The sequence below is a fragment of the Bubalus kerabau genome, chromosome X (assembly GCF_029407905.1).
Source record: "Bubalus kerabau isolate K-KA32 ecotype Philippines breed swamp buffalo chromosome X, PCC_UOA_SB_1v2, whole genome shotgun sequence".
In the NCBI taxonomy this organism is placed as follows: Eukaryota; Metazoa; Chordata; class Mammalia; order Artiodactyla; family Bovidae; genus Bubalus; species Bubalus kerabau.
The window spans coordinates 60,339,851-60,352,957 of NC_073647.1; positions in this window are offsets into that span (position 1 = coordinate 60,339,851).

Consider the following 13,107-nt stretch of genomic DNA (forward strand, 5'->3'; position numbering starts at 1 on the left):
TCATTTCCAAGGCAAACCATTCAATATCAGAGTAATCCAAGTCTATGCCCCAACCAGTAACGCTGAAGAAGCTAAAGTTGAATGGTTCTATGAATACCTACAAGATCTTTTAGAACTAACACCCAAAAAAGATGTCCTTTTCATTATAGGGGACTGGAATGCAAAAGTAGGAAGTCAAGAAACACCTGGAGTAACAGGCAAATTTGGCCTTGGAATATGGAATGAAGCAGGGCAAATACTAATAGAGTTTTGCCAAGAAAATGCACTGGTCATAACAAACACACTCTTCTAACAACACAAGAGAAGACTCTACACATGGACATCACCAGATGGTCAAAACCGAAATCAGATTGATTATATTCTTTGCAGCCAAAGATGGAGAAGCTCTATACAGTCAGCAAAAACAAGACCAGGAGCTAACTGTGGCTCAGACCATGAACTCCTTATTGCCAAATTCAGACTTAAATTGAAGAAAGTAGGGAAAACCACTAGACCATTCAGGTATGACCTAAATCAAATCCCTTATGATTATACAGTGGAAGTGAGAAATAGATTTAAGGGCCTAGATCTGACAGATAGAATGCCTGATGAGCTATGGAATGAGGTTTGTGACATTGTACAGGAGACAGGGATCAAGACCATCCCCATGGAAAAGAAATGCAAAAAAGCAAAATGGCTGTCTGGGGAGGCCTTACAAATAGCTGTGAAAAGAAGAGAAGTGAAAAGCTAAAGAGAAAAGGAAAGTTATAATCATCTGAATGCAGAGTTTCAAAGAATAGCAAGAAGAGATAAGAAAGTCTTCTTCAGCGATCAATGCAAAGAAATAGAGGAAAACAACAGAATGGGAAAGACTAGGGATCTCTTCAAGAAAATCAGAGATACCAAAGGAACATTTCATGCAAAGATGGGCTCGATAAAGGACAGAAATGGTATGGATCTAACAGAAGCAGAAGATATTAAGAAGAGATGGCAAGAATACACAGAAGAACTGTACAAAAAATATCTTCACGACCCAGATAATCATGATGGTGTGATCATTGACGTAGATCCAGACATCCTGCAATGTGAAGTCAAGTGGGCCTTAGAAAGCATCACTATGAACAAAGCTAGTGGAGGTAATAGAATTCCAGTTGAGCTATTCCAAATCCTGAAAGATGATGCTGTGAAAGTGCTGCACTCAATATGCCAGCAAATTTGGAAAAGTCAGCAGTGGCCACAGGACTGGAAAAGGTCAGTTTTCATTCCAATCCCAAAAAAAGGCAATGCCAAAGAATGCTGAAACTACCACACAATTGCACTCATCTCACATGCTAGTAAAGTAATGCTCAAAATTCTCCAAGACAGGCTTCAGCAATATGTGAACCATGAACTTCCTGATGTTCAAGCTGGTTTTAGAAAAGGCAGAGGAACCAGAGATCAAATTGCCAACATCTGCTAGAGCATGGAAAAAGCAAGAGAGTCCCCCCAAAATATCTATTTCTGCTTTATTGACTATGCCAAAGCCTTTGACTCTGTGGATCACAATAAACTGTGGAAAATTCTGAAAGAGATGGGAATACCAGACCACCTGATCTGCCTCTTGAGAAATTTGTATGCAGGTCAGGAAGCAACAGTTAGAACTGGACATGGAACAACAGACTGGTTCCAAATAGGAAAAGGAGTACATCAAGGCTGTATATTGTCACCCTGCTTGTTTAACTTATATGCAGAATACATCATGGGAAACGCTGGACTGGAGAAACACAAGCTGGAATCAAGATTGCCGGGAGAAATATCAATAACCTCAGATATGCAGATGACACCACCCTTATGGCAGAAAGTGAAGAGTACCTAAAAAGCCTCTCGATGAAGGTGAAAGAGGAGAATGAAAAAGTTGGCTTAAAGCTCAACATTCAGAAAATGAAGATCATGGCATCTGGTCCCATCACTTCATGGGAAATAGATGGGGAAACAGTGCAAACAGTGCCAAACTTTCTTTTCTTGGGCTCCAAAATCACTGCAGATGGTTACTGCAGCCATGAAATTAAAGGACACTTACTCCTTGGAAGGAAAGTTGTGACCAACCTAGATAGCATATACAAAAGCAGAGACATTACTTTGCCAACAAAGGTTCGTCTAGCCAAGGCTATGGTTTTTCCTGTGGTCATGTATGGATGTGAGAGGTGGACTGTGAAGAAGGCTGAGCACCGAAGAATTGATGCTTCTGTACTGTGGTGTTGGAGAAGACTCTTGAGAGTCCCTGGGACTGCAAGGAGATCCAACCAGTCCATTCTGAAGGATATCAGCCCTGGGATTTCTTTGGAAGGAATGATACTCAAGCTGAAACTCCAGTACTTTGGCCACCTCATGCGAAGAGTTGACTCATTGGAAAAGACTCTGATGCTGGGAGGGGTTGGGGACAGGGGGAGAAGGGGATGACAGAGGATGAGATGACTGGATGGCATCACTGACTCAATGGACATGAGTCTCAGTGTACTCCGGGAGTTGGTGATGGGCAGGGAGGCCTGGCGTGCTGCGAATCAGGGGGTCGCGAAGAGTCGGACATGACTGATCGACTGATCTGATCTGATTGTTTCCTAAGGCCCACTTGACTTTACACTTCAGGATGTTTAGCCTTAGGTGAATAACCACACCATCATTGTTTTCTGGGTCATTAAGAGCTTTCTTGTATAGTTCTTCTATATATTTTTGTCACCTCTTCTTAATGTCTTCTACTTCTCTTAGGTCCATACCATTTCTGTCCTTTATTGTGCCCATCTTTGCATGAAATGTTCTCTTAGTATCTCTAATTTTCTTAAAAAGATCTCTAATCTTCTCCATTCTATTATTTTTCTCTGTTTCTTCACATTGCTAACTTAGGAAGGCTTTCTTATCTCCCCTTGCTATTCTTTGGAACTCCGCATTCAGATGGATATATCTTTCCTTTTCTCCTTTACCTCTTGCTTCTCTTCTTTTCTCAGCTATTTGTAAGGCTTCCTCAGACAACCATTTTCCTTTTTTGCATTTCTTTTTCTTGAAGTTGGTTTTGGTCAGTGCCTCTTGTACAATATTACAAACCTCCGTCCATAGTTCTTCAGGCACTCTATCAAATCTAATCCCTTGAATCTATCTGTCACTTCCACTGTGTAATCATAAGGGATTTGATTTAGTTCATACCTCAGTGGCTTAGTGGTTTTCATTACTTTCTCCTATTTAAGTCTGAATTTGGCTATAAAGAACTCATGTCAGAGTCTATTCCAGTCTAAATTGATGACTGGATTTATTGATAGTCAGTAGTTATTTCAATTAACACTTTCCAATTCCTTCCTTTGTGGTATGTTTTTGCCCAGAGAGATTAAAAATTGACATGTCTATCAAACAGGAAGCACCATAAAACGCATTATATATATATATATATATATATATATATATATATATATGTGTGTGTGTGTGTGTGTATCAGTGTGAGATATTTGAATTTGGATATTTAATTTAAGATATCCAATTTCTAGAGTATTATCCTCTAGATACTCGCAGTCCACATTAGAAGCCTCAAATAGGCACAAGGATACATAGACAGTAAATTACATATCTGGGTCATCAAATCAAGGATTTGGTGAATAACAATAGCACTGGAAACTATTTTTGAGGTATTCTGTGGGCTCTGAATCATTTTGAAACAGTCCCTACCCAGTGGGGTAGTAATCTAATTAAGCACCTAATTTTGAAACAGCCCTTGATATACTGTCATTTACTAATCAGATGGCTTATTACAAGATGATAGTGGAAGGAGATAGGAATGAGAATAACCTAAAAGTTACTTGATAAGTCACCCTGATATTAGAATGTAGCAAAAATAAGGTAACAATGTAAACCATTGAACAGTATGCATGCTAAATCACTTCAGCCATGTCTGACTCCTTGCAACCCTATGGACCATAGCTTGCCAGGCTCCTCTGTCCGTGGGTTTCTTCAGGCAAGAATACTGAAGTCAGTTGCCATGCTCTCCTCCAGGGGATCTTCTCGACCCAGGGATTGAACCTGAGTCTCTTATGTCTCCCTCATTGGCAGGTGGGATCTTTACCACCAGCACCACCTGGGAAGCCCATTGAACAGTATAAAGTGAAGTGAAGGTCACACAGTCGTGTCCTACCTTTTGCAACCCCATGGACTGTAGCCTATCAGGCTCCTCAATCCATGGGATTTTCCAGGCAAGAATGCTGGAGCGGATTGCCATTTCCTTCTCCAGGGGATCTTCCTGACCCAGGAATCGACTTAATATTGATCTTTGAGAGTGGTAGGTACTCTAAAATTGTGTCATTTTAGTTAAAAACAGATAATTTGAGAAATTTCATGGATTTCCAGCCCAGAATAAGTGGGCTAGGAAAAGATAATTTTGTTAGCCATTAGTGATTTTCATCAAAATTTTTGATTATTCCTGTGGGCAAATGGTAGAACTATCCTGTCTCCTTGAAGTTAGATACAGCTATGTGAGTTTTTAGTCATCAAAATATAAGCATAAGTGAGTGCTATCATTTTCAGAAGGAAGCATTTAGAGTCAGGGTGCAATTTATTGACTTTTCTCCTTTACTCTGCTATAGTGGGATTTCCCAGGTGGCTCACTGGTTAAAGAACCTGATTGCAATGCAGGAGATGCAGGAGATATGGGTTTGATTTCTGGGTCTGGAAGATCCCCTGGAGTAGGACACAGCAAGCCATTCCAGTATTCTTGCCTGGAGAATCTGATAGGCAGAGGAGCATGGCGGGTTACAATCCATAGGTAACAAAGAGTCAGACTCGAAGCGACTGAGCACACACTCATTGCTATAGTGACTGGAAATACCCTGGATTGTAGAGACTCCAGTATCCTGGGAAAATGAGAAATACACCTTGATATTTTAAGCTAATGAAGCATTGAGACTGTTTGTTTCCATAATATAATCTCCAAGCCTAGCCTGACAAGAATGAGGACCATAAAATCTGAGTAAGAGAAGAAATGAAAAGTTAATTAGAATGCAGCCCTATTTTTATATCAAAGGGAGATGGGCACACTGTCTAGCTCTTTTCTTAATAAATGAAGTAACAATAAAACACCTTGGATCAAAAAATATAATCTCCTATGTCTGGATCCAAAAGTTGTTGTATACATTTGCATAAGTCAATTAGAGGTTACAGTTTATACTTTTAGGCAAGATTTGCACTGAAGAGGGTTCCAAATGCAATCAAGAATAAAGTATACAGAAAATTAATTTAATAATTCTCCTAGAGAATTATGTCACAGTACTGAAGAAATCATCCATGTAACTATTGTGATTGTGTCCTAAAATTGTGAATCTTCTTTCTGAGTTTGCATTATTGATATGACAGAAGAATTTCCTCCTTGACTAGTCAACAAGTTTTTTGCACTGTGACATTGTCAGCATACTATATTGTCTTACAGTTTGATCTTATGTTATACATTAAGTTTAATTGTGAAAAACAGAGTCTTGGAAAATGATATTGTATATTAAATCACATTTGCTTATTGACTTGCATTACAATTATAGAATTGCTTTCAAATTAGAAAGAAAGTATGCTTTCCTGAGAATAAAATGTGAACCACATTTTCAGAGCCTAACATTCACTTTGATGAACATTATCCTCATCTATGTGCACTTAAGTATCTTATGAAACACCCTAGAATGTTTGCCAAATGGAAATGTCATTACGTTGGTTCTATTGTTTATTTACTAGTTCTTCAACTAAGATTTACTGGGTATCTTCTATGTATTAAGGGAGATACAGAAATAAAGCATGATTCCTACCCTAAGAATGATAGTTGCTTAGAATTTTTTAGAATATTGATTGAATATTAAAATTCACTATAGTTGTTTTATGTACTTGGGAATTCTTATTTACTCCATTAAACTTAAAATAAAGCCACACATTTACATTTTATACACTTAACCTGGCTCACCAGCTAAAGACTGTCAATTATATAATTTCCATATCAAATTCAACAACTTTTAAGTGAGTATTAATTGGTACTAGCAATAATGCTAGGATTATTTCTGAATTCTTTGTTGAATGCACAGCACAGTTTCAATCCATTTTTCTACAGTAATTTTTACTAAAGACACAATAAACAGGTATTTCTATCACTAACAACTGGAAATTATGTTAGGTCTTCCCAGGTGTCTCAGAGGTAAAGCATCCACCTGCCAAGCAGGAGATGTGGGTTTGATGCCGGGGCTGATAAGATCCCTTGGAAAGACAATGCCAACCATCTCCAGTACTCTTGCCTGGGAAATTCCAAGGACGGAGAAGCCTGGTGGGCTACAGTCCATGGGGCCACAAAGAGTTGGTTACAGCTTAGTGACTAAATCACCACAACCAGAAATTATGTTAATAGCAGCAAAATATATTTTACTCTAAGGGAGCCCAACTAGGCAAAGCTCATAGAATGAGCTAACATATGTAAGTCTAGTCAGGCAAGAGGTTGAGTCCAGGGATGATGTCTGGGCAACAAGAGTTTAACAAGAGGTAAAGATATGCAAGTCAGGGTACAGAAAGAGAGGTGAGTCAATAAAAAAATGGAACTAGCAAACAAATGACTATGGAGACAAATTATGAATCTAATATTGGGTTGACCAAAAATTTGCTTGGGTTTTTCTGTAACATGAAAAAACCCAAACTAACTTTTTGGCCAATGCAATACATTGGTTGTTTAGTGTTTAACTGGGGATATCCATATGTAAACTTCCAAGAAGGGCTAGACCTTTGCCTCTGCTTGAAGTGAAAATTATTTTGTGACGTTTCATTGGGTTTTGTAAACACACATGGAAACACTGTGATGTACTGCGGCATAGACCACTTTATCCCATACAGGGCCACCTCATGTATTTATTTTACTGGAAGTCTGCAAAAGAAAGATGTTTGAAGTTAGGAATCATAGTCCAGGGAACTGGCAAGGGCAGAAGACCTAGATAAGCTCTGAAAACAGAACTGTGGCTATGTGCTTTCTGTCCTACTTTATACTTCTGCTGTGTGGAGTTGGGCAGGGGTTTTCAGGTGAGTGTTTATAGCCAGCAGGAGAGGCAGGGCCCTGCAGGTGCAGCTAGCTATTATTTAAGCTAAGGGTAAAAACCCTAGGCCTTTTGGGAGGTACTTAAAACCAGTCTTTAAAAGATCTTTGCCACTTTGTTGGCTCCTTTGAAGGCAGTAGAAGTGCTGCAGGCAAGATGGCACCTGGTGAAAGAGCCTAAATATGGGCACATGTGAGCATACAGATAAGTAATTCAATTCACTGTACTCTATTAACTGAAAAAAATCCAAAGCAAAATTAAATCAGTGTGAAAAGCATTGCTGACTTGTATCTGTAATGTCATGTTAGTGGCCTTACTGATAAATATTTATATCACTTATTAATGATTATTATGTCCTTTTATATAGATTAGAAAGGCATTCAAGTGCTGAGGACCATTTTCTCCTCAAATTCCTGAGAGACCTGCTCTCTTATTAGGTCCTGTTCAATTTTATTCAGCTGACTTTCAATTGCCTACATTTTCAGCATGAAAGTGAATGAGCTAAAGGTATTAAAAATCTGTTTTGAGTCTCCCTGAACCAGTACTGCAGAACATGCTTTTCCTCTGACCTTAAGGAATCATGGTATGGCTTTGGGCCACTACATTGAAAAGTAGATGTGGTTTTTGCTGAAGAACAGATAAAGGAAGCAACAGATGAGCTCTTTCCATAAAGTAACCAACATTCTAGGCTTTCTACATAATGATATGATTATTTCTGTTTTTGCAGGTTTAATGTTTAAAATGAGTTGAAGCTCCAATGTCATTGGAATTCATCTTTATGTTATACATATAACTGATACAAAAGCAAGAATCATTGCAAAGGTGTTATATTTCTAAATTTTCTGGCAAATAAAATAAATTTTGCTCATCAGATAACACTGATAATAATAGTTATCACAGTAAATAAGATTTTTTTTCTATGCTGGTATATGTACATTCCAGGAGATGTGCAAAGTTTTGTTTCTCCCTCATCATTTATGAATAAACTGTAAAATGAGAAAACACCACAGAATGTGGGTAGGGGGAAATGACTATCTCGGAGGAATCAGTGGGCTTTCCTGCTGGCTCAGATGGTAAAGAATCCACCTGCTATCTCAGAGGAATAAAAGATGAAAAAAAAAAAGAAAGATGAGGTAAATGAAACTGGAGAAAATTCATGGATATCTCTCTCTCTGTGCCTGTCTCTCTCTATTTTCTTTGTTTAAGTGTGTGATATAGAGAAATAATCCAGTCAAGTCAAGCATATGGACATTATAATAAAAGTATAAAATAAAAACAATAACCATCTACGGAGTTCTTATTATATAGCAGATCTTCTGTTAAGTATACTACATGGATTACCTCATTTGCTTCCCAGCGTAAAGATAAGAAAAGTGGGGTTTAAGGAGGTTGACTGCACTGCGATTAGGCAGCATTCACACCCAGGTGCACTTGACTCCAAAGACTACTTAAGCTCCTGGAATTTGCTAGGGACTTGTAACAACTGCATTAGTGAAAGTCGCCGGTGGGAATAAGGAGGATTGCTTCTAACCTAGTCTCGGAATTAGACAAGATACCTTACTTCTGCCACATTAGTGGAGGAATACTTCTAAGTTTATCTTGTAAGCTGCAGGAATATTAACTTCTGTACGAAAATACTAGCTCAATGGATATTTTAATGTTCTAATTCAATTTTTAAAGCTAACTTTGTGGTAATGGAGGCTCTTTCATAGTTTATATATTCCCATGAGTGCTAGGAAAGGAAGAAAGGCCAACAAAGGCCATATTCCCAAGAAACAGACAACAATCCCCATTGGCAACAAAGGACTGAAATTTGTTACAATATTCTGTCACACAGACACTATTCTAGCTTGAAATGAACTGATATTAAAAGAAGTAGAGCCCTCAATTAGAAAGACAACTTTGTCTTTTAGGGAAATTGGAAGACAGAGTATTGCCCTAAAATAAATGCATCAAATCCCAAAACAAAATGATTTAGAGAGCAGAAGCCATGATTAAATTTTATAGAACTATAAAAAACTCAATATGCTAAAGAAAACCTCCATCTTCTCTAGAGTCACTTTGTTTGGTTATCAGCATTGTCATCATAACTGAAATGCACTGGATACTTGCCATAAGTTAAGTAATATACTTAAAAAAATCATTTAGTCCTCACAATAATATGTGGTAATTACTCTCATCATAGTTTTATATTTAGTTTTATATTTGAGGAAACTCTGGCAATTAGAGATTGCATTACTTGTCTTTGGTCACCCCAGTAGCAAAGCTACATCTGAAATTCTTCACCCAGGCAGTATGACACTGCACGCATGCTCAGTCACTTCAGTCATGTCCTACTGTTTGTGATCCCTTGGACTGTAGCCCACCAGGCTCCTCTATCTATGAGATTCTTCAGGCAAGAATACTAGAGTGAGTTGCCATTTCCTCCTCCAAGTGAACGTCCCAACCCAGGAATTGAACTTGAGTCTCCTGTGTCTCCTGCATTGCAGGCAGATTCTTTACCACTCAGCCACTGGGCATTGGAGCCTACCTTTTAACCACTTTAGTACACCTTCTCCTGAAATTGAAAAAGCAGTAGGATTACAGGATAATTAACCTGGAGCCTAATCAATTTTAGTATTAAAATAGTACTTGCTTTTTGATTGGGTGTTTTTTTTTTTTTTTTTTTTTTTTTTTGGTATTGAGTTGTGTGAGCTGCTTGTAAGACCTAAACAGACATTTCTCCAAAGACATACAGATGGCTAACAAACACATGAAAGGATGCTCAACATAGCTCATTATTATAGAAATGCAAATCAAAACTACAGTGAGATACCACCTCACACCAGTCAGAATGGCCCTCATCAAAAAGCCTACAAACAATAAATGCTGGAAAGGGTGTGGAGAAAAGGGAACACTCTTGCACTGTTTGTGGGAATGTAAATTGATCCAGCCACTATGGAAGACAGTATGGAGATTCCTTTAAAAAATTAGGAATAAAACCACCATGAAAACTGAAAGTGAATGTGAAGTTGCTCAGTTGTGTCTGACTCTTTGCAACCCCATGGACTGTAGCCTACCAGGCTTCTCTGTCCATGGGATTTTCCAGGTAAGAGTACCAGAGTGGGTTGCCATTTCCTTCTCCAGGGGATCTTCCTGACCCAGGGATCAAACCCAGGTCTCCTGCATTACAGGTAGACGCTTTACCCTCTGAGCCACCAGGGAAGCACCATATGACCCAAAATCCCACTCCTAGGCATATACCCTGAGGAAACCAAAATTGAAAGAGACACATGTGTCCCAGTGTTCACTGCAGCACTATTTACAATAGCTAGAACTTGGGAGCAACCTGGATGTCCATTGACAGATGAATGGATAAAGAAGTTGTGGTATGTATACACAATGGAATATTACTCATCCACAAAAAGGAACACATTTGAGTCAGTTCTAATGAGGTGGATGAACCTAGAACCTATTATACAGAGTGAAGTGAGTCAGAAAGAGAAAGAGAAATATGGTAATCTAACACATATGTATGGAATCTGGAAAAATGGCACTGAAGAATTTATTTACAGGGCAACAATGGAGAAAAAGACATAGAGAATAGACTTATGGACATGTGGAGAGGGGAGGATAGGGTGAGATGTAGGGAAAGAGTAACATGGAAACTTACACTACCATATGTAAAATAGATAGCCAACAGGGATTTGCTGTATGGCTCAGGAAACTCAAACAGGGGCTCTGTATCAACCTAGAGGGGTGGAATGGGGAGATGGATGGGAGGGAGTTTCAAAAGGTAGGGGATATATGTATACCTATGGCTGATTCATGTTGGAGTTTGACAAAAAAAAAAAAAGCAAAATTCTGTAAAGCAATTATCCTTCAATAAAAATAAATTAATTTAAAAAATAACAGTTACATATCTCCTCTGGGTTGGACATAGACACGTATATATTCATATCAGAACGATATGGTAGGTAGCTGCTCTAAAGTGAACTGAAATGGGTCAATTGTAAATACTCCAAACAAAGGAAAGTTTTAAGGGTACACCAATATACACATACAAAATAAATCACTCAAAAGAAAGACCACACTATTCTAATTGTTTCATGCTCAAATGGTCTTTCCACTTCTGTTGCTTTCTGGCTCAAAGATCAAAAGGAGTACAAATGAAAGAGAACTGCAAAAAAACATCACATTGAAAATGACAGCTGGAACCTTGAATCAAACATATTGTAGGTATATATATATTATGAGAAATGACTATTATACACAGATTATTTGAAAATTACATAAGCTATGATCATAAGTCATTTATATAAAGCCCAAATAAAATACATTCCTCCAAATTTTAGTTTCAATAATTTAAAATAATGATGATAAGGGTGATTGTTTCAATTCATTATGTTCATACTTTGAGATAATATACTCTGCACTTAAGCCCAAATTGTTTTCTTTAATCTATTAAAAAAAATCCTGTAACATATAATTAGTATATGTTTTTTTTCAGGTAAGAAAATTTAAGCTAACATAAATAATTTCTCCTCAAATTACACTAATAGTAAGAAGCAAGAAAAGGTTTTCATCTCAAGGCAATAAATAGGGTCTAATTTTTTTCTCCCTATTATGTGCTAGGCAACTCAGAGGCATTGTATCATTTACCCTTGTACATATTTAGCAGAAGGCCATAAATAATATATTTCAGTGGATAGAAATCAAACCTGCAGGCTGTTTACTTTCTAGAAACGAGGTTTATGGTCAGGTGAAATCATGACATAATCCAGTTTTACTCTCAGAGACTGCCTTTCTTCATTTCTTTGGTCAGAATGATAGAATACATGATGACAGCTCCTGAACCAGCAAGTAGAATCTCAGAACATATTTAGGTATCAACGATTTGATGTACATGGAGTCATGGTTCAATGTTTGATGGACTCTATTCCTGAGACAAGTAGGCTCACAGCTTGAAAAGACACTGACTGATGGCCAAATCACAGTTCCAAAAATTCAATTATATATACAGTAAAGAAGGGATCGAACATATCTAGCCAATAATGCAGATTTTATTTTTGTCCCTAGAGACAAGGTTATAAAGAGTTTCTATAAAATATTAATACATTTGTATATTCAAGACCTAAGAACAACAAAATTTGTTTTTCTCTTTTTCTTCAGAGAGAAGTTTAAGTAATTCACCTAAAGTTTCAGAGCAAGGTGGATGAGCACCAAGAGACTGTCATTTTTCAGAGGTGTTTTGCATTAAATTTGGGTTCAGTTCAGTTCAGTTGCTCAGTTGTGTCCGACTCTTTGCGACCCCATGAATCACAGCACGCCAGGCCTCCCTGTCCATCACCAACTCCCAGAGTTCACTCAAACTCACATCCATCAAGTCGATGATGCCATCCAGCCATCTCATCCTCTGTTGTCCCCTACTCCTCCTGCCCCCAATCCCTCCCAGCCTCAGAGTCTTTTCCAATGAGTCAACTCTCCTCATGAGGTGGCCAAAGTACTACCAGCTTTAGCATCATTCCTTCCAAAGAACACCCAGGGCTGATCTCCTTCAGAATGGACTAGTTGGATCTCCTTGCAGTCCAAGGGACTCTCAGGAGTCTTCTCTGACACCACAGTTCAAAAGCATCAATTCTTTGGCGCTCAGCTTTCTTCACAGTCCAACTCTCACATCCATACATGACTGCTGGAAAAACCATAGCCTTGACTAGACGGACCTTTGTTGGCAAAGTAATGTCTCTGCTTTTCAATATGCTTGATTACAAAAAAAAAAAAGGGTTTTCTTTTTATTTTATGGTGCTTGTCTTTTTCCATGTCATTTTAACAGCAGGTTTAAGAAAACATTAAGAAATTAGTGGTCAGTGACTTTAAAATAAATGTGTTTCTGACCATTGAGAAAATCAGTTGTTCATGTGTTCTAGAAGTTTGCTGTGCTGTGCTGTGCTGTGCTTAGTCATTCAATCATGTCCAAGTCTTTGCAACCCCATGGAGTGTAGCCCACGAGGCTCCTCTGTCCATGGGGATTCTCCAGGGAAGAATACTGGAGTGGGTTGCCATGACCCCCTCCACGGAATCTTCC